The sequence below is a fragment of the Uranotaenia lowii genome, chromosome 3 (genome assembly GCF_029784155.1).
Source record: "Uranotaenia lowii strain MFRU-FL chromosome 3, ASM2978415v1, whole genome shotgun sequence".
Taxonomy (NCBI): Eukaryota; Metazoa; Arthropoda; class Insecta; order Diptera; family Culicidae; genus Uranotaenia; species Uranotaenia lowii.
Window position 1 is genome coordinate 229,335,161 of NC_073693.1, and position 22,965 is coordinate 229,358,125.

The following is a 22,965-nucleotide window of genomic DNA, read 5'->3' on the forward strand; positions in this document are numbered from 1 at the left end:
ATTCAACCTAGCAAGCATCCGGCCTAACGACATTTTGGCCTAACGATCATTCGGCCTATCGACCGTTCGGCCTAATGACAATTTGGCCTAATAACCATTCGGCCAAATGACTATTCTCCATAACATTCATTCGGACTTACCACCATTCGGTCTATCGTCTATTCGGCCTGATGACCATTCGGCCTAACATCCATTCGGTCAAATAATATTCGGACTAATGTCCCTTTCAGCATATTGTCCTATTTGGCCGAACTTCCGTCGGCCTTTTATTCCATTCGGCCTAGCCACCTTCGGCCAAACTTTTCCTTAAAACATGCTATTTTGTCATGTTGGGTTTGATTCTGCTTTTAAGCCATATTATGATTCTGTTATTATACGAAAAATGTTTGAAAATACAGATTTTCGCAAGTTTTCAGAAGTCTTCGATAACCTTGCAATTGTGTCTCATATACAATCTTTAATTTTATTTAAAATAATCTACATAATTTGTATCAATTTCGTTTGAATTAACAGAAAACTCCATCGTGCAAATCTACATAAGTTTGACTCAAATCGTCTGACAAAATTGTCCCCATTCACCTCATCAAACGGTATTTTTTGGAATCCTAATTTGAGTTTAAATTCTGTTTATTTAATATACCAATCTTTCAACAAACATTGCTCTTTTCTAATTTAAAAACGACAAATCGTTTGGTATTGAAAATGATTGAAAATGTGTGTTGAAAAGTTGTACATAAAGACCACATTCAGTAGCTCATTTCAATAACTCGATCCACTTATTTCGTTCTAGCAACAGCGAATCGAAAACATCAGCACTCATTTCAGTCCGAAGGTTCAAATTTTCTACCAAACCACAACAGATGTGGTGTAAAATTTTATTATGCGCGAGTTTTGTTTTTGCATTTCTGCACGCTTGATTTACCAATTAAGTGCGCTTTGGTTGCTCGAAATATATTACCGTTCCACCAAACAGAACATGCAAATTTTAGCACAGAATCATAATAATAATGATGAATATAATTTGAAGATTGAATTCTGAGACGAGTCTTGCGAATTTTCTTTGTAATTTGTCCTTACAAGTTTTTTTTTTCATTTTACACCAGAATTTTTTTTTACCTCTTCACACTTCATTAATATCTATAAACATACAAAATAGTTTATTTCAATGCAGCCACCCGCAAAACCACTTTCAACACATTTGGAGATCTAGCAATTAAAATATTCCAACACCTTTCTGTTCCGATTCTACCGGAAGGAGATTTTTCTACACTCGCCATTGTGTTTTTCACAACATCATCGGAGTGATATTGAGGCAAAAAACGACCAAATAAGAGAAACGAAAAACTGAACACTCAGGCTTTTTCCAACCAACTTAAGAATATTTATTCAAAACAAAGGGAGTGGTTCCTTTCATTGTTTCTATTAACGATTTCCAAGAATTTTTCGAACCTAATTTTAGATTACAATCTAGCAAACATGAAGGAATCAGAAAGCATTTTCATCTACTTTTTGTGGTATTTAGAACTGAAACCGATAATCTTTCACTTAAAAATTCCATCCACCGTGTTCGATGGATGCCCTCGAGTTGCATGCAAGTGCAAATTCCAACGATAAGTATGGCGGAACCGGAAACGGATCCTGAAAACCGGGGTAGCAAATCCGGGGTAATGTTCCCACCAAAAGGATGGTTGAAGCCTGGCGTGTGAACTTTGGGGGCAAATAGTTAGAAGGTGGCAAAAAAAAATGGAGGAAGCTGGAAAATAAAGTACCCGGCCAGCCGAAACGGGAAAACCAAAAGCCCGAAAGAGGAGCAAAAAAAATTGAAACAATTTTCGACATGAATAAATTCATAAATAAAATTTCAAATTTAAATGCAACACGCTCAGGAGTGCTGCTTATGTGAACGTGAAGAGCTCGGCACTCTGCTTCTGGCAGCCAGGGCTGAATGAAGGTGGAAAATTTCGAGAGCAACACCACCGTAAGCGAAATCGGTGGTAATGGTTAAAGTGAAGGAATTTTCTGCTCGTAGGTATTGAAATTTTTCGAGGAAAGTAACAACGGCAGCGAATAATCGACAACGGAAGCAACCAGAGCACTCCGAAGGGAGAAAAATGAATTTCGGAATGAAAAGCTAAATCAATACTGCTACCGACAGGGTGATTACTAGATTTTCTTTTTCGAAGAAAGCCTTCAATATTCAAATGGAATTTATTAAACAGCATTTTGTGTTGCAAAATTCTTAATTTGAATGTTTACAGATACCAGAGTTGAATATCATTCGAATCGTATGTACTGTGTCTGTACATATTTATGCGGGTCATTCCATGTGCACAGCGGGGAGAAAAATCTTATCAGAAATTCGCCAAACTTGGCCGATAGACTCGGCATGGTTAAAAATATATATAGGGGAGAACTGTACAAGACGCACCAGTGAGGTAAAATGGCCCATGCCATTTTTTCTCAAAAATACACAAACCTTTGGCTCCGAATTGTAGTTTTTCTTCATTTTTATTGAAGCAAACGAGCTTTTTCATCATTTTTTAGATGAAAAGTTCACAAAAACGGTTTTAATTCTTAGAAACAGAGGGATTAATGGATTCTGCCTAAAACTTGTTGTTTTTTTTTGGTTAACATTTAAGGTTTTATGGTAAACCAGTCTGCGCTATCTCGTCCTACTGCAGCTTTTCGTTATAACACTCGTATGCACTTTCGAATGACTATTTATATTTTATTATATTTCACTAACTACCCACAAATTTCAACTAAAAGTAATCATATCAAAACTGGGGCAGAATGCCCGCAAAACCACGTGTTATAGGCTCAAATTTGGAATGCTGTTAATTTTTGAAAAAAACCAAATGTCAAAACAAAATGTCTTTCTTTTTATTTGCTGACTCCTAAATTACAATAAGAATACATAATTATAACAAATTTCGTCCTTGTTTGAGTTAAAAAGGTGCACCAATATTTGACTCGAAAAAAATATCAACCGCCATGTTTGCCGCGATATCAGTCAAGAAATTGAATTTCGTTGCCTACCTGAAGGCGTTTTATGTATAAGGATATAAAAAATGAATTTTGAAAAACAAAATTTTCGTTAAATTAAGCAATAATAAATGATTTTTTTCCTAAGTATGGTTAGTTTGCAAAAATAGATGAACATTTAATAAAAAATTTGATGTTTGAAAAACTATCTTCCGTATAATCATTGTTCCATTTCTCACCACCCATTCGGTATGGTGCGTTCTGTCTACTAGATTTGGCGTTCTATCCCGCGGCTTGTTTTCTGGCTGTTTAAGATTTTCTCAAAAATATAACCAAAATCATGTTTTTAACATATTATTTCTTTTTGATAAGATGTAAATGTGATCTCTGAATCGTCGTGGTTCATAGATGATGGGTATCGCTGAAAATAGCGATTTTGCTTAACTGGTGCGTCTTGTACAGTACAGTATAACTTTCAGTAGGTGTACAGTACAGTACAGTATAACTTTCATACGCCAAGTTGTCTCCTGTAGTAGAATGTTAATACATGGGCCCCGGAGAGGCGCAAGTTGTGGGTTCAAGTCCTACCGGGAGACAAAGCGAATTTTTTTCGCATGTTTTACAACATTAATTTTCATCTAGTCTAGTCCCTGAAATTTCGACTTACTGTTGGATTCATTTCCCTACAAAAAAAAATTAAAATAAAAAAAAAATTTGCTGACTGAATGTTTGAGTCAAGACCCATCTCTGGGTCACAGTTTAAAAATAGCAAATACTAATTAAATCAAAATTTTGCATAAAATTAAGACTTTAAAGCTGCTATCAAAAATAATTTTTCGAAATTTTGAAAGAATAATTAAAAAATCATGATGGATAAAAAATATAAAACAATAAAAATGAGTGGAAAGTTAATAAAAAATTTAACGCAGTTATAATTTTAAATTTCATGCTCTGATTATAAAACTCGGTAAATTTATTTTTTAAAAATTCAATAAAATTTGCGACTTTATATCAACGTTGCAGTTGGCGAACAGTTTTCAAAAATATTAATCGGTACAGCTGTGTTCAATGTTTGCTCTTTTGCTCGAACTCACGGACATCGACTCAGGATGCAACTGACTTGACTACTGAGCTTTATCATAAGCCCGAGATTTCAAAATAATTTCTAAGAAAATTTGTTCCATGAGGAAAAAATTTATGACATGTGATGGAATCGCTTCTTATAAAATTCTACTCGCTCATTTTCAAAATCTTTTTTATTTTTTTTATCGGTGGATATATTTATGGGCTGAGCCCGTCATCCCGGCTGTCATGAAATTATCTTACATACAGTTGTCTTTCTAATAATAAAATGTTAAGATTTGTATCTTTCTACCTGCCTATTATTTTAATAATCTTAAAATGTTTAAAATAAAAGGACATAACTTTTACCAATAAGGTCGATAAACTGAATTAACAAACCTTTTATATGTTGAAATAATATACAAAGATGAAAAAGATAAGTTTTTAACATTTTTGAAACAATTTTGTTCATCAAAAACACCCAACTGTTTTGTAAGCATATTTATAGAATATAATTGATGACTCAAATTACCAAATTTGTTAAAATCTGCAAAATGAATTGATTTTTGTTTTCCACAAATATCGTATATGGATTATATTTAGTAAAACATCCTTGAGAATTATACAGATTAAGGAGGACAAATTTACTTTCGTCTTGGAAAAAACCTTTATTTTAATTTTTTTTGTAAAGTTTTGAATTTTCTCCAGAAAATTGAAGAATTTACTTAAACAGTTTCTAACCAATAGTCAATAATTTAAGGGCACCAAAGTTAATCAAAATAAGAGCACATAAAAAACGTGATTTTTTTTAGCCTTGAGTTAATTATCAAAATTCTTTGAGTATGGAATTGATCATTTAGTATAACAATAAATACAACTTAAAATTGAGGCTGCAGATGGTTTCTTAAAGGGTATTTCATATCTGCATAATGTTTGGAATGTATTGAAATGATTTTTTTATTATTCAAATGATTGTTAAAATCAGGGCCGTAGGAAGAACCGACTCATAGGGGGGGGGGGGGGGGGGTGGTTTGGTGACTGATTTTATCTATGATTTTTTGCCCAACAATTCACGAAAACAAAAAAAAATTAACAAAAAAATGGTTATAGCTATATGGTTATCCATTTTTTTAGTACTTGAAAGTTTTCGTTTTAAATTATAACTTTAGAAAATTGGTCCTAAACCTATAAGGTGAGCTGAATCCGCTTTCGTGTATGGTTAAAATCTTTGAATTTGTTTAAGAGTCTAGTAGATCAAACTTAGTTGATTGCAGCATAAAATAAGCTTTTGTTAGGAGAGTATTTAATTTCTAAAAAAAAAACTTATTCTATAGTCAAATCAAAGAAGTCCAAAATTTCAAACTATTTTTCAAATTCAAAAATTTTAACCTTTGATGAAAATAAATGAAATTTTCAAAAAAAAAGTAAGCGATAAAATTCATCCGATTTTCGGATCAAATTTTCTTGATGTAAACTTGAACCAAATCAATGATTCTAGTATGAAATTAGACTAAAAAAAATTGCATTAAATTGCGGACCAAATACAAGATATCTCGTTTTTTTCACTTGCACTTTCACATAATTCAAATGTTATGAATCTAATAACGCAACCTCATTCTACAAAATGTAACACAACACAGTATTCTATTCATTGGTTTCTGAAAAATAAAATGACAAATTTTGGTGTCCTTAATTTGACCGCAAAGAAATCTTTGACGAGAAACACCGATATTAGGCAATAAGTTTTACAAATTTAGGGGGTAGGGGGGGCTGTGAACGGTTAAAAAAAACACCATTTTCACGATTTTTTTCTAGAGCTATCGTTCAAACAAATGTATTCAAATTTTTTGCATTATACAAAGCATTGTTAAAAGAACATTTAGCAATTTTTTCGTAGAAAAAATATTGAAAAATGAGCCGGTGACGGAGCACTTTCGAGGATACCTTTAAGAAAACAGGATTTGCGGTGGACACTGTATTTCAGCACAGAATCATCTGAAGTCAAAAAATCAGAGCAAAATATTTTTAATAGATGTTTTTCTGGACCCCAACGTTTTTATTTAACTTAAAAAAAATTTTATGAAATTTTTGTGGCTGTTTGAAGTAAAAACTACGATTTTTCACGGAAAAATCCGCCATTTTTTATCTGTAAAATCTCCCCAAAGTAAAAAAAAAGAAAAACGTTGGGGTCTGGTATTTTATATGTATAAAATATGTTCCAAATTTGAAAAGAATCGGATAAGTAGTTTTCAAATGACGATGTCCACGGACTTTAAAAATGTGCTTTCGAGAAAAACGCGTTTGAAGTTTCTGCTCTTGCTTTCTTGCAGTATTAGATAGGAGGAAATAAAAGCCTATAATTTCTACAGTTTTGCTTCAATTGACTTGAAAATTTGACATAACATTCTTAAAATGTTTGACAATAAGAAAACAAAAAATAAAAAAATCGATTTTTTGAAAGTGTTATACCCTACCCCCCACCCCCCCCCCCCCCTTAAGTAATGGCAAACGTTGTGTTCAGTTTTGTTCGATAAAGTTTAACACTTGAATTCAGTCAATTCGAGTTCTACTTCTAGATGTAACACACTGTTGGCAAGTGAAAAAACGATATTTTTCTTTTGGTCCACAATATGTTATGTTCATGATATCTTGCATTGCTCAACAATTTATTTAGACTGTAAAATTCATTTACAAGCTAAACCTTTTTCTGCATTTTGAATCTGCATTCTGAATCTGAATTCTGAATCTGAATTCTGAACCTGAATTCAAAAATTGCGCTTTGAATTTGTAACCCAATTTCCATACGATTTCTGAAATGTACAAAAAATACGATTTCCGAATCTTATTCCAGATTAGAATTTTACTAGTTATAGAGCCGTTATTTATGAAACTGATATTTAAATTCATTAGTTCAGGTTTAATCTAAATTCACAATTTGATTTTTTTACTTTCAATCTGCTTTGTGATTCGAAATAAAAATATGAACTTACAAATATCTGAATCTTACTTTTGAATTTTGGATTTTAATTTGAAGCATTTAATTTTTTAATTTAATGAAAAAACTATGTTCAAGAATGTCGAATTTGAATATAAAACAATTTTCTCTTTTTTTTCATATTCAGAAAACTATTATCAAAATATTGAAAATGCATATCACCTCGAAAAACATGATTCAAATTTGATATGAAATGTAAAACTGAATTTGAACCAGGATATCAAAGCAGTTTTTCATTTGTAAGGTGTTTCTTATGATTATTCGAACTGAAAATCAACAATCCTGAACTGGATACAAAATCCAAAATTCGACAAACTATACGATAAATACACTTATGATTACGGGAATTATGGAATCAGAAAACCCGAAATGGGTTTGATTTAATTCGCAGTTCAATGTTTCGACCTGAATTTCGATGAAAAAGTGAGAAAAATATGAAAAAGTGTAGCTGAATTTTAGACTTGGGTTGGGGTTTTGAGGTTTTGGCATTGGTTTTTAGTCTAGATTGTAACTGTTGATTAACTTTACTCTATTATCACAATTTGGTTCGTTTTTAATCTATAATTTTGAGTGTAGAGTAGAATCTCTCGCTTGCTGTTTTGGATTCTCATGGGGGGGGGGGGGGTTTAACCACCAAACCCCTCCCCCCCCGTTTCTACGGTAATGGGTAAAAACATAAAGGATGAACTTGATTCGACACACTTATTATTTAATTCAATTTCTTAGACGAGATTTGGTTTTGTGTGTCCAGATTAGGGTTTCAATACAACAAGTTTTTCAAATTTCAAATCGGAACTGAAAATTTAAATCAAGCTTCAATTAGTAAACGCCATGATGTGTCGTAGAATTAAATGTCTTAGGCCTATCAGGTCAGGTATCAGAATGGGGGTAGGCTTAATAGCGGCACGTTATCCAAACATACGGGAAAATTGTGCCTAGCCTTTTTTTATCCAATATTTCATCATTTACCTGAGAAACCTGAAAAACCTATAAAAGGAAGAAATAAATTCAATCTATTTAAGATGGCATAAAGCCTTTCCACTAGGGATTATTAGCATTAAAGCTCTTTTCTACATTCGGTAAGGAATGATAGAATGTTTTTTTTAAGTTTAATTTCTTTAACTCAGATTCGCTTAAAGCGTAAGATCCCAGAGTACGAAAACGTAGTCTGGCAAATGAGGGACAGTTACATATAAGATGGAAGGGATCTTCCACATCTGATTCACAACTACCACATACTGGAGATTCAGCACGCTGAATGTTGTGCATGTGATAGTTGAGTTTACAATGACCGGAGAGTGCTCTGATCAAGATGCTGCAATGAGATTTATTTAAAGTTAATAAGTACCTCGATATGATTGGAGATGGTTTTTCTAAAAATAATTTAGTTTGACGACAAGTGTCCAACTCTTCCCAGTATCGTTCATGCTGGTTAGAGGACCAAGTTTGAATTTGGTTTCTGAACCAACATGGTGATATTGGGACAGCCGGCTCTGGTCCGTAAAATTCCTTTTCCGACCCAGCTCTAGCGATTTCGTCGGCGCATTCGTTTCCAAAAATTCCCTTATGTCCAGGTACCCATAGAAGGTTTAATCCATTGCCTTCAGCAAGTTCTTCGATTGCTTTCCGGCATGCGATTACCAGTTTTGATCTAGAACTGGAAGCACTGAGTGATTTGATAGCTGCTTGGCTATCTGAGCAGAAATAAATTGTTCTGAACATAATTTTCTTTTGAAGTGCAATTTGCACTCCATACATTATAGCATATAGCTCAGCCTGAAAGACTGTACAATATTTTCCTAGAGGTTGAGCATGTTCTATGTTCAACTCGTGACAGTAAATTCCTGCACCTGCACGGCCGTTTGATAATGAACCGTCAGTATAGAATAAAATATGAGAGGACATTTGGTCCTCTACGAAACCTGATAACCATTCTTGAGGAGAAGGAAATTTGACTTTGAACCCCATGTAGGGAAAACTACTCGAGAGTGTTAAATCATTTGGCGCTAGATTAAACTTGTTTAATCTAACTAATTCAGGCCACACATTTGTATGACTCGATGATCTTTCGATATTTCCTGACAGCCAGAGACCAACTGCCTGTAGACGAAAAGCACATGAGAAGGCTTCCTGTTTTAGGAACAAGTGTAGAGGTTTGATAGAAAACAGAGCCTCTAGTGCTGCAGTAGGAGTTGTAGTGAACGATCCGGACATCCCCAAAAGACACATTCTTTGAAGGTGATTTAGTTTAGTCCGAACTGTTGCAACTTCTCCTTTCTGCCACCACACTAGACACCCATAGGCCAGAATTGGTCTTACTATTGTGGAATAAATCCAGTGAATATGTTTAGGTTTGAGTCCCCAGTTTTTCCGATTGCACGTCGGCATTGTCCGAAGGCCATGCATGCTTTTTTGATTCTGAATTCGATGTGATCAGACCAGTTTAATTTGGAGTCAAGAATGACACCCAAATATTTAACTTGATTAGACACGGTGATTTCGGAACCATAAAACAGCAGAGGGCGCACCCCGCGGGTGATACGTTTTTTAGTAAATAAAACAATGTTAGTTTTTAGAGGATTAACTGAAAGTTCTACATGAGAACACCATCGTTCAACAGAGCGCAGAGCTTGTTGCATTATATCAAATAATGTGCTTATGCACAAACCTCTTACCAGCAGAAGATAATCATCTGCGAATCCATAGGTTGGTATTCCACGGTCATTGAGTTTTCTCAACAAACCGTCTGCAACTAGGTTCCACAAAAGAGGTGATAGTACACCTCCCTGTGGACAACCACGTGTGCTAACTTTTGTTATTGAAGCCTGTCTTAAAGACGAATGAAGATTTTCTGTTACTTAGCATTGCGCTAATCCAGTTAGTTATAACACTAGGCACTCCATGAAGTAGTGCCGCATCCATTATTGATGTAAACGAGACATTATCAAATGCTCCTTCTATGTCTAGAAATGCTCCTAGACATGATTCTTTCTGTGAAAAACTATTTTCAATATTATGTACTACGTTGTGCAGAAGAGTTAATGTTGATTTTCCTGTTTGGTATGCATGTTGTGTCGCATTAAGCGGATGTTGGACAAGGCATTCTTGCCTGATATGATGATCAATTAAACGTTCAAGTGCTTTTAATAGAAATGAACTTAGACTAATAGGACGGAAGCTTTTGGCTTCGTCGTATGATGATCGTCCCCCTTTAGGGATGAATTTCACGGCTATCTGCCGCCAAAGTTTAGGAATATATCCATGAGCAAAACTGCTTATCATTATTTTTCTTAATATGTGTTTGAAATGATCGAAACCTTTTTGAAGCAAAACTGGAAATAAACCGTCACTTCCAGGAGATTTGTATTGAGCAAAACCATCGATTGCCCATTTGATCGATTCTGTAGTAACTATTTTCCGAGCAAAATGCAAGGAATCTAGACTTCCAGAAAAGAACTCAGGCTCTATCGATGAATCTTGATCAACACATCCTGGAAAGTGAGTATTGAATAGACAACTTAATGTATCTTCGTCGTTTGATGTATAATCACCACTAGGGGTTTTAAGGTATGAAACCTGATAATCTTTTGATTTGGCTAAGACTTTATTTAACCTACTTGCATCGTGCAAGCTTGAAATGTTTGTGCAGTAGCTCTGCCAACTTGAGCGTTCGGCAGCTCTTGTTGCTTTCCGGTAAGCTCTGCGAGCCAACTTGAAGGCATCAAAACCTTCCGTTCGCCTTCGGTTCCAAGAGCGTCTGCAGTTTTTTCGTAATTTACTGAGATTTGAGTTCCACCATGGTGTACTGTTTTTATTGAATTTCAACGTTCGTACGGGACACGCTTCTTCATAAGAATTTAAAATAATTTCGGTGGTTTTTGCAACCACTTCATCCAACTCAGAAGGAGTAGTAATTTCAGGTGTATATCCATGAAATTTAATAGCAATATGCTCCAAATAAAGGTCCCAATTAGTTGTTCTTGGATTTCTGAATGTAATTGTTTCTAAAAACTCACCTGAGTGTTCAAAATAGATAAACCTGTGGTCAGAAATCGATTCTTCGTTAGGCACATGCCAATTTGAAATTTCCTGAGAAATTGTTCTAGAACAAAGTGTGATGTCAATCACCTCTTCTCTGTCACACCTAACAAAAGTTGGTTTATTTCCTACATTTAGAATTTCTAAATCAGTGCTGCTTAAATATTCCATTAAATTTGAGCCTCTCAGATTGATATCTGAGCTACCCCATACAAAATGATGAGCATTGGCATCACAGCCTATTACAAGAGGTGTATTTTGTGATTCACAGAATGAAATGACATTTTTTAAATCATCCGTAGGGGATGATTGTTCATATGGTAAGTATGCTGAACAGTAGACGTATTTTCTATCAGGCAGCGAAACCTGAACGACGCAAATATCTCTTGTTGTTAGATTGGGTATAAGTGTTGCATTTAAAGAATTGTTTATCAATATACATGCACGAGGCATTATTCGGGCATTAGTCATTCCAATTGCACTGAACACAGTAAAGTTTGGTTTGAGCAAATTCCCTAAGTAAAAAGTTCCATTTCGGAAATAGGGTTCTTGCACCAAGGCGATTGATGCAGTTCCATTAAGGATTAAACGACATAAGTTAAGTGTAGCGGTTCTTTTGTGCTGCAGATTTATCTGTGCAACCTTAATAGAAAGCATTTCTATCAAAGAATTCCACACATAATTCCATCACACGCAAGAACCTCTGCACCTTCATATCGACGCATGAAGCGGGGTATCCCATACAGGATGAAAATTTAAAAATCGTGTGTATAATCTGAATCCCACGAGTTGCCAGGAAAAATACGGCCCTTTGCACCAGTGCCTGGCTATAGTGCAGACTTTAACAACGTTCTGCTTAAGGTAGGATTATTATACACCCTCCTACCCCCACTTTGGGGCCCACAGGCACAGAACCACCCTGAAGCAGGTGTTTACACAATTTAGGAGAATTCAACTCGTGCATGCGCATTAATAGCAATAAGCACAATTGGTGAATCCTCCCTGAAGAAAACTTGGCTTAAAACTTCAAAATCCCAAGCCAAGTTTTCCCCCCTCCCAATGTGATAGTCGCATTTGAAGAATGACTAACGCATATGGGAAGTACTGGATAAGTCGCCTTTTACGACGTGGACCAGTATCCCAGTGGTAGTATTCTATAAGCCGCCACCACACAGCAAAGGTGCCGAAACCCGGGACAACAAGTTTTTCAAATTTCAAATCGGAACTGAAAATTTAAATCAAGCTTCAATTAGTAAACGCCATGATGTGTCGTAGAATTAAATGTCTTAGGCCTAAGTGATATAGGATTGAATACCGCCGCTGAAAAGACAATTTTCAAACATGATAGGTCCCTGCTTTAAGGACTTTTACTTCTCCTTAAAAAACTATTTTCATCAAAATGATGATTTAATATCGATCTTAGAGTAGTAATTGCACGATCACTATTGAAATTTTCTATGAATCTTCCATTCTTTCAATTCTTTCAGCAAAAATTAAATCATATAATTATACATTGTATGCGGTGCAAACTATTGGACCATCGCTCAAAACACAATTTTATGTTTAAATTTGAAACTACGTTATGGTTCGTAAATCACAAACAAGAGAAATTATTGTAAAATGAAAACTGTTGTAAGGTGATGTTATGGGAATAATTCAATTTGACATTCAAATTGATGTAAATTAGAGCCATAAGCAACCCTCCGGGAGTTAGAGAAAAAATAAAAAAAATGTTGATATGATGAAACTGCTTTTTATTTAAGATTTTGTCCTACACCAACACTTCATATGATTTTACTTTTTCTTTGTTTTCACTAAATTTCACTTTAAAAATTAAACCAATAACAATTAACTCCAAAATATAAATGTTGAAACGACGGCTCCGTTACATTTCAGAAAAATCTTTTTTGAGAATTTTGTAGGGGCTATCGATGCTTTCATATGAAAAAACACTGAATAATGGTTCATTTGACACTTAAATTGAATAAAAACAACAGGTTCCTGGACTGGTGCCATTAAACCGATCGAGAAACCAATATAGTCGCCTTTGTTTTGATTCGGAAACTCATATTTTTATCACACCACACAATAATTCCACTTTTTTTAATACAACCATCAATAGAGGATCAGCTATCAATTCGAAAATCGTTTTTAAAATTGAATATCCACAAAAAGAGTGGCTCCAGAGAGTAAGATCACTCATGAATATATCGATGCATACTCTATCTTTTCTACAACCTAGTTAAAGCTAAGAAAGCGCTTTTATTTAAAGCTGTCAATTTTTACGTATTAAAAAAATAAATAGAAGAAACCAGAGCTTACTACTAACAAACTAAGGATAGTCAAACCTGTTATAGAGCGAATAAATTATGCGTTTTGTAGTCGTAATGAGCAAAGAGCCCTTACTAGAATCTTGATAGGACACTCTAGGTTAAGGTTCCCAGATTGCCCGGTTTTATCCGGGTTTGCCCGGATATTTGTTACTAAATTTTAGAACAGTCCGGCCCGGCCCGGTAGCCCGAATTTCATTAAAATTCCCGAATTTTGCCCAGATTTATTCACTTTATTTAACAAATTAAACAAAATAAACAACAAACACCCCCAAAACAATTTTTTTAAGCAAGTTTTATAACAATAATCATGAAAAGTTTTTTGAAAGCCTAAAATACGGTTCAAAATCTATCGATGAGTTTTGATGAAAAATATTTTGTTTTTCTTGATTTTTGTCGAGGAATTCCTGAGTTTTGAAAAAACTTTCCCGGATATTGCCCGGATTTATGGTCGTCAATTTGAAATCGAATGCCCGGATTTTGCTAGGTTTTTATATAAAAATTGCCCGGTTTGTCCGGCCCGGATACAAGCTGAAAAAAATCTGGCAACCTCACTCAAAGTTGACGCATCAATATTTGATCAAAATAGAAGATCCACCAATAGGTGATACTTGTCAGGTACAAATCACTATTAATCCTATTTTACTTGAATAAGAGGTTTACTCAGAGAGTAGGATAAAATATATAATAAGCCAGGAGAATTTAATGTATGGTTATGGGAGTAGGACGAAACTACTAGTTGCTTTTTTAAACGAAACCAAACTCATTGAAAAATTGTAATCATATCGTAAATTATTTTAAAAATAACAATTAGTTTTAAGAAGGGTGAAAACTTATGTTACATACTCTCGTTAAATAAATGTACAAAGAAAGATAGAACCAGAGCAAAACTAAAGCAATATCGATTTTGATCTTTGATTGGAAACTTACTAATAATTCAAAGGTTTCCCGAAAAACTTCTGAATAAATTTAAGAAAATCAAAGTGTCTTTGCTCGGCTCAATTTATTTGTTTATTTGTAAAACGTTATACCACTATCGACCCTCCGCTTCTTTTTTACCTTAGTTGTGGCTCCAGAGAGTGAGACAGTCAAAAACAACGATCAAAACTTCAATGGATTTTTGTTTTGATAATGCATATTTTTTAATTACCCAGAACAGCATCTCTAATTTAATGTTTGGAAATAAATCGTAGTTTCTGATCTCATTGGTTGTTGAAACATGGCTTTTTGTGCCCTGAATCAGTTAATTTGAAGTCAGAGTTATCGAATAAATTGTGTAGCAGATTCAAGTTTTTTCAACTGAATTTCCATATCTTTTTGAGAAAAGGCTTATTATAGAGAACAAGTTACTGAAAAAAATAATAATTTAAATCTCATAATAAACACCAAAGACATTCCTAACAAAAACCACTTTATAAGCACGTATCCGCCGCTACTTTTTGTTTCTTTAAAAAGTTGAAACTTAGTTCTTTATTTTAATATGTAACTCAGCGTGAAATTTTGCTGAAAAACTTTACTTGAGGGGATTGCAATTGGTGAAAATCTATGCATTTTATGTTTTACTATTCTCGCTATTACTAAAACAAGGTACAAGTTTGTTAATCTTGAATCATCAACTTCAATTTAAATTGATAAAATGTCCTAGAATTTTGTACATTAGAATAACGACTATCTTGGATAAACCGTTTTTTACAAAGCTATAAAAATATCTTTAATTTTTTTTCTCAAAATATCCACCTCAACTTCCACTACTTATTAATTTGCTTAAGACATCCAATTTTTAAATTTTATTGACAGATTTGAGATGCGTGAGATCAATCTAGTTTCCAAAAATATAAATGTCTAATTTTAATCCATAAATGAAAAATAAGGTTTTGTCCAACCTTTTATAGGTTCTGCCTCTAGACACTCCAATCTTTTTTACGATTTTCAAAAAAGTCATCACTCTCAAAATGGAATATCTTCGAACATAAAAGTTTAAGAAAAATGACTAAATGCTCGTAGTAAAGATTATAGAACACGATGTTGAAAGCGCCAAAATAAAGATCCAAAACAAAAATTTTAGCTTTCTCTATAGTTTTATAATTTATAATTTTATAATTTCATCTATCTTCAGTATAAATTTTACAATTTTATAATTTCATCTATCTTCAATGTGATATTTCTTGCTTCCAACCAATTAGAGACTGAACATTTTTAAAAGCTTATTGCTCAAAGTAGTAAGTGACTCTTGAGCTGTCCGTCAGGGTGGCCTTTAGAAAATTAAATTACACGTACACTAGAATCAAGAACTTGGAATCTGGAATTGCTCTTTGACCTCTTCAGAAGACTCATACCAATTTGGTCGATGATTTTAAGTGGATGATATTTTAAGTTCAACTGAAATTCAGATATTGGACAAAAAAACAACAAGACAATCGAATGATATTCGACCAAATTGTATAAACTCTAAATAATTCAACGTTAATGAACTTGCATGAAACCGTGATGCATTCGGAGAACATTGAAGCCGATTAGTGTTTCCGAAAATTCAACCCAAAGGCATATTTATTCTGTATGATATTCTATATGTAGAATCATTGTAAGCAAACTGATACATCCGTATGTGAGCAAAGCCACAATCATTAAACAACACACCACAAGTTGATCATTACAATAATAGCAACGAGGCAGCCGAGGCGCATTATTGGAACCAAATTATGGCACTACCAAATATTTAAATTTGACACAATCTGCCACAATTTTGTGGCGACGCCCGGGGGCTATCCTTTTGATTATCACGTTGATGGAAATTTATGTCCGGTCCAGAACTTTGCATCCAGCCTACGTCCACTATATCCTCAGCTCATTGTAGGAGTGTTCTGACAAATTTTCCGGAACTGTTATTAATTTGGATTAGCTGGAAAACCAATTACAAATTCCGTAGCATGGTGATGGCTTTCTAATGGCAGCGCGAGTGCAAATTTAGCACTTATGTGTTTGGGATAACACTTTGCTGTCTTGGGTACGTTTATGCTATTCAGCAACTCGCTTCCTGCAATATACCAAAAGTAATCACTAACCACTAAGTCTAACTAAGAGAATTTGAAATCTTTTGATCGAATGAAACACTTCCGAAACTAACAAATATTTTGATGAATTTTGTTTTATTATCCAAACATTCAATAAACATAAAAAATTCTATTTTATATTTGAATATTTGCGGTTCCTAATTAAAAACCAACTTCAGTTTTCACGCTTTTAAAGCCTGTTCCAACATAAATACAAAGAATGATACTTCCTCTTGAAGTTGGTAGGTATATGCGCAAAATTCCTACAGCCTGAAGGAAAAATTGCAGAACTGGTAAAGTGTTCGGACCTTATCAGGTCAACCATGCCGATGACCACCGATCCGATTTCAATTCTACTCTGACCCGCTAATGGTTGGAGAAACGAGCAGAACGGATACAGATTCATCTAGTCTAAGTTTCAAAAATTCAATGCATGTTCTTCTTGTGGTTTCCCTGCGAGCATCATTTTCGAGGAAGAATGGGGTCGGTTTTCTGAGCAAAATTGAATAAGTTAAGTAAAATCTGAACAAGTGATTTTCTCTTCGAAAAGAATTCAAATTTTTAAATTTTTGTACTGAGAAAAAACGAAATAAATTAACAACTTAATGGAAAAAAATCAATTTAATTGGTTCCCTTTCTATAACAGCCCTTCAATTGATAGCAAAAACATTGCGCAAGAGTCCTAGGAGCAGCAGTTGAATGCAAGTTTGCGAAAAAACGACCAAAGGATGTCAGCCCATGTTTTTTGGCTTCGATTCGACAATGTTTGCGGTTTTTGGTTGGTTAAACTTGTGGACACCAATTCGTTGCATGGGCAGCGGGGAACACAGCCTGTATCGTTTGTATCGACCGTTTATTGCAATGGACTTCAAACTTACCCGATGTTATCGTGAGAAAGTTTTCATTTGGCTGTTTTGACAAACTTTATTTTATTTAAACGAATTTCAGTTAAATGGAACCGGATTGAAAGCACACATTGTTCTATCATAACGTTGAATCTTTAATTCTTCAAAATTATTTTTTTCCTTCCATTTTTATGCTAAAAATAAAGAATGATACAGTCAAAATTTGGTCAAGGGAAAACGTGTGTGAATCGGTGAAATCGTTTATTTAAAAAATCAAATTAAATTTATTTTTCAAGTTAAATTAGTATAAAATTCAGGAAATATTCAGTTAGGCTTCCGCTTTTCCAAATCCGAATTGCCGGGCCTTACGTTTAACACTGCCATCAGATTTAGAACAGCCACCTTGTCCACCTTTTTCGCCGCAGAAAGCCAGTTTGCCTTGAACTCATGCTCGTCCTTAGCAGTTTTTTTGGTCTTTTTTAGGTTCCGCTTGACAATAGCCTAGTATTTCTCATTTGGGCGGAGCGGGCGGCGTATTGGGAGGGTTCTTGTCCTTGGGAACCACCTGCACGTTGTTGGCGGCATACCACTCCATGGCCTTTTTATCGTAATAGCAAAATGCCAAATCCGGCCAAAACAGTACGGAACAACCGTGTTTCTTCAGGAAAGGCACCAGACGTTTATTCAAACACTCTTTCACGTAAATTTCTTGGTTGACAATCCCGGAAGCTATGAAAATGCTGCTTTTCAAGCCACAGGTACAGATGGCTTGCCAAACCAGTTATTTCTTCGCGAACTTTGACAGTTTCATGTGCTTGAAAATATCTGCTACCTTTCCCTTTCCTTTTGCCGTATAAAACTCCTGTCCCGGAAGCTGCTTGTAGTCGGCTTTGACGTAGGTTTCGTCGTCCATTACCACGCAGTCAATCTTCGTCAGCATCGTCGTGTACAGCCTCCGGGATCGCGCTTTGGCCGTCGTATTTTGTTTATCATCGCGATTTGGAGTCACTACCTTTTTGTAAGTCGATAGTCCGGCTCGTTTTTTGGCTCGATGCACGGTTGAAGACGATACACCCAGTTTATTTGCGGCATCTCGGTGAGAGAGGTTAGGGTTTCGCTTGAAACTACCGGCAACTCTCTTTGTCGTCTCAGCGGTTTCCGGTTTTCGATTTCCCCCCAATCCAGACTTCCTGGCTGTCGACAAACGCTCACCAAACACTTTATTTACATTTGCAACGGTTGATTTGGCAACATTTAGCGATTTTGCCAGCTTTGCGTGCCAGCTTTGCCAGCTTTGCGTGCCAGCTTTGTAGCTCGGATTTTCGCGATGCGCGAGCAAAATTTTGATACGCTGCTCTTCTTCCTCGAACGGCATTTTGACAACTGAAGAGTGAATTCCAAAATCAAAATAGGAGCAACATTTTACACACACACACCTTCAAAATAAGGGGTGTTCAGGTATTTCAAATGCAAAATTGAAAGAAATACGTCAAGTTGATATTGACCAAATTTTGACCGTATCACCCTGGTCACCACAGCTAATAAACGAAAACACTTAAAGTTTCACGAAGTTACGTCTGTTATTTTAATTTATTTATTTTTTTTTTTGAAAAATAACCTTCCAACCCTCGACTTTAATTTTTTTTTGGAATTTCGGGTTGAAGTTTTCCTACTGTTCAATATTTTTACAATATTATTTATTTTCAAAAGCAAGGGCTTCGCTGTTGACATGAAATACAGTTCTTAAGAATTTGTCGACTCGAAATTTGAGAAACAGGGTTCTTTTAGAAAAATCTCTAGATTCTTTGCATAAAATGTTTAGTGAATTGTCGAGATAGAGAATTTTTAAATAAAGTTGATAAAAAAGTAGTCCCTCAAAGCAAAGGTAGTTTAAGTGACTTTTATTTATGGAAATATGAAGTGTCTTTGAATATGGTTGAATTACTGAAAATCAACATTGAGTGCACCAAGTATGAAAATTCTGATTGGAAAACAGTTAATTAGAGCACAGAAATCACTAATATTAAAATTTAAACGTAAATATCCACTTGTTTAGTAAACAAAACCATGTCAGATTAAAAGACAATCCGAGTTTTTTCCAGTCGCGCGTAATCAATGAACTTGTTCAATTTTTTATGGCAATATGTATGGAAGGAGAAATTTTCGCATATGAAATCATATAGGAAATTCAAATAAGCTTGAAATGAAGTTAGTCTTTGATTAGACATATGTTTTACCTATTATTAATATTTTATTTAAAAAAACGGAATCCATTTAATGGTAATGTTAAATTGCAGGCTTTTCTTGCTGGATATTTAATTATTTCATGACATTTTTTTTTGCGATGGTTATATAATTCAACAAACTTATTGGCTATGCAATCAATCAAAAGCACACAAATTTATTTATACTTTTATTTGTATGACTTCGAAAATCATTACTGGGAAACAAGTTAGGTTTGGGTTTTGCTCTCATAAAATGTAGGATTGTGAAAACCTGAAAATATCTCAAAAATCATAAAATTTTGTTATTTAAACTTTTAGTACAACTCTGAGGAATGAAAACTTTCACTTTCCGTACAAATCAATACACGTTGGGCTAATTCAGGACTCAATTAATTGCTTCCAAAGCTACGTTTAATTTAGTGTTTTTATGTAGTAGAATTTTTGTATTTTTTTTTACCCCTAAATGTATACAGCATCCTTATGTTCAGAAAAAATATGTTAAAATGAATTTTAAGAGAACCAAAAATAACTGCAATTGTCGGTTGAATGCGTAATGACTTTCCTGGCATAATAATTTTATTAAAAACTACAAATGTTCATACATTTTTCACTTAAAACAAATTTTGTTGCATGTTACCCCTTTTTCTAAATATAGGGAAAATGTTTTAAGAAAATTATAAATAAATGAAAGAAACCAATAACTTTTTTGACTTTTTCAATTTGATGTACTATTAACCTTAAAACTTTTGATGCAAAAAAGGTATGATTATCTGTTGACATATGTTTTTTGGAAGCCATTGAAGTTGAAAAGTGTTGCATGTTGCCTCAGTTGACGGTTTAAGAGATTCAGCTTAAAAAATAGTTATTAAATTGTTATTCTGAATGTGACAAAAGTTTCAATCGATTCTCTAAAAACCAATGCGATAAAAAAATACAAAAATGATCCATTGAAAAAAAAAAATCAGAATAGAGATTTCTTAAATGTTTATAACACAGAATCAGTTATCATAGAAAAAAAATGAGATTCAGAAGAATCATGAAACTGAACTTCAGTAACTGAAGAAATAACAGATGTTTTTTTTTTTTTTTATTTAACCTGTTCTGTACAGAATATCCCGACTGACATGTTTCAAAAAAAAAAAAATTAAAAAAGAAGTGTTTTCCCTAAAATTTTTCTTGGTTTTTTTCGAATTTGTTTTACATTGTCCAGAAATTGGATTAAAAATTTTGAAACTCATAACCAAGATTTTTCTATTCTCAACCCGCAATATGCCGGACAACTCCTTCACTGCTTATTAACTAATGTAAGAAAAAAACTGTTCCGATTTTCTAGTTTTGATTTCTGTTAATAGATTTATAGAAATCGAAGAAGTATGATGGAAGTAATTTTCAAAACTTTTTTTTCCCTCGGGGGCCTCTCTAGCCGGGGGGCCTTGAGCAACTGCCCCTAATACCCCACCCCTTCATTTGGCCTTGAGAATAGGTAAAAATTCATTATAGCTAGTGCAAGTTTTTGGCCAAACTGGAAAGTTTGACAAAAAAATTTAAATAAAGATATAAACCAACGATCAACTTTCCCGAACACCGCGAGTTATTTTGACTTCTGAGGAAAAAAAATTAAGAAGTTTCTTTATGTTTAACTTTTTCAGAATTTGCAGATTAAAAAAAACTAAAATAAATGTTTGTTGTTTTTTAAAGATAAAGTCAAAACTTTTAGCATTTTCAACAATGTTGTTAAATTTGATTAAAAAAAATTAGTTTTAAATACTAAAACCTTGCACCAGTAATGTCAAAAATAGAAACACGTTATTTCAACAATGGTTTTTCTAGAAATTGTGGAATTTATTTGATTATAGCATTGTTTGTTTGGAATGATGCGCACAAGCCATTGAAAAAATGTAACAAGAAACAAGAGAGATAAAGCGATATTGAGCGAGGAGTGTCAAATAGACCCTCAAGGTCTGATTAGGAAGTTTTATTAGTCTGGGCTTTCAAGATGCGTCCATTTAAAAAGGTAGTGATGTAAAGTTAAAGATATTCTTTTTTTTAACACATATAAAGCGGCCCACCACACTCCCCCACACCAAAAAGCTCATATGAGCCCCCTGGTAATGGACGCTTTCTGTTCTCAGCATGTCTGGCAGCAAACAAAAAAAAAAACAAAAACGCGAGCAAAATTTATTCATGCTGAGAACCTTACTAAAAATGTTTTTTTTTTAATTAATGCGAGGGAATGAAGCTAGACAAGTAAACCAAACTAAACTAAGAATGAATCTCAGTGGAAAGAGTATTCCTGTGAAGAGATCCATATTTTATAAATAATTAATACAAAAAAAAAACAAATAAAAAATTAATTGATTAAGCTAATATACTAACTAGGAAAAAAATATTTACAAAAAAATGTTAACGTTACTTAAAAAAAAAAGTTTAAATATATTTGTAACAAAAAATAAAAAAACTAAAAATTCTGGCATGATGATAAGGTTTATGACTGAAGTTCCTTGAGGTGACGTATCACTTTCTATTTGAAAATGTTGCGGTTGTTAGCATTTTTGACAACTTCTGGAAGACAATTGTAAGGAGCAGGTCCAATGTAAGAAATTCTGCGTTGACCAAAAGATGTTAAGCAACGGCTTCAAAGCAAATGATGTGATTGACGAATATGGCGAGAACGAGTGCCTGAGTTAAACAATAAATTTATTGTGTTGTCTAATGAGTTCAAATTGTCGAAGACATACAATAATGTTTGCAGACTACACAAGTGGGTAAGAGGTAAAATATTGTAAGTTGTATTCGAGTACAGTAAAGACGTAGGGTAGAGATAAGGAAGTTTGAATATGGTTTTTATGCAACGATTTTGTAAAGTCTGCAATCGCCCGAGGATAGACAGGGAAGCCCTGCCCCATACTGCGATAAGATAGTTCAGCTGAGAGTGAATGAAAGCAAAATAAAATTTAATTAAAACATGACGTGGCAAAAAACTTCTAATTCGCCAAAGAATACCACTAAAGGACGATGTTTTCTTTATAAGGTAGTTAACATGAAAACTCCACGAAAGTGTTTCATCAAGCGTGAGCCCCCGTGACCCCAAATATTTAAAGCTATCCACCTTTTCGATTATAGTATAATCATAAGAAAGGTCATTGCTGCAATAAATTATTAATTCCTTGAGGGTCTCAGAAGTATTTTTTTTTTGGATGCTCCCGACTTTCATTAATGTCATTTTGATGAGGAAATTAAAATTGATTTTGCCGAAACTTATAAATTTTAAAAGTTCCAAACGCCAAAAACTAGGGGCGATATTATAATATATGTATGTTAAAAAATTCGTGTTGACAATCCTAAAACTTTTGAAAATCAGTACAAAACCGAGTGCTGCTCCCTTGTGTATTAAAAGGCGAAAATAGCTTAACACTTGAAGGCCTATTATGTTTT

At 34.0% G+C, this 22,965-nt stretch overlaps 1 protein-coding gene across 1 annotated transcript in view; it reads right to left on the reverse strand.

Annotated features, from left to right (window-relative positions):
- Positions 1-22,965, reverse strand: part of LOC129753151 (uncharacterized) — a 98,373-nt gene that overhangs the window by 69,620 nt on the left and 5,788 nt on the right. The window lies entirely within an intron of this gene.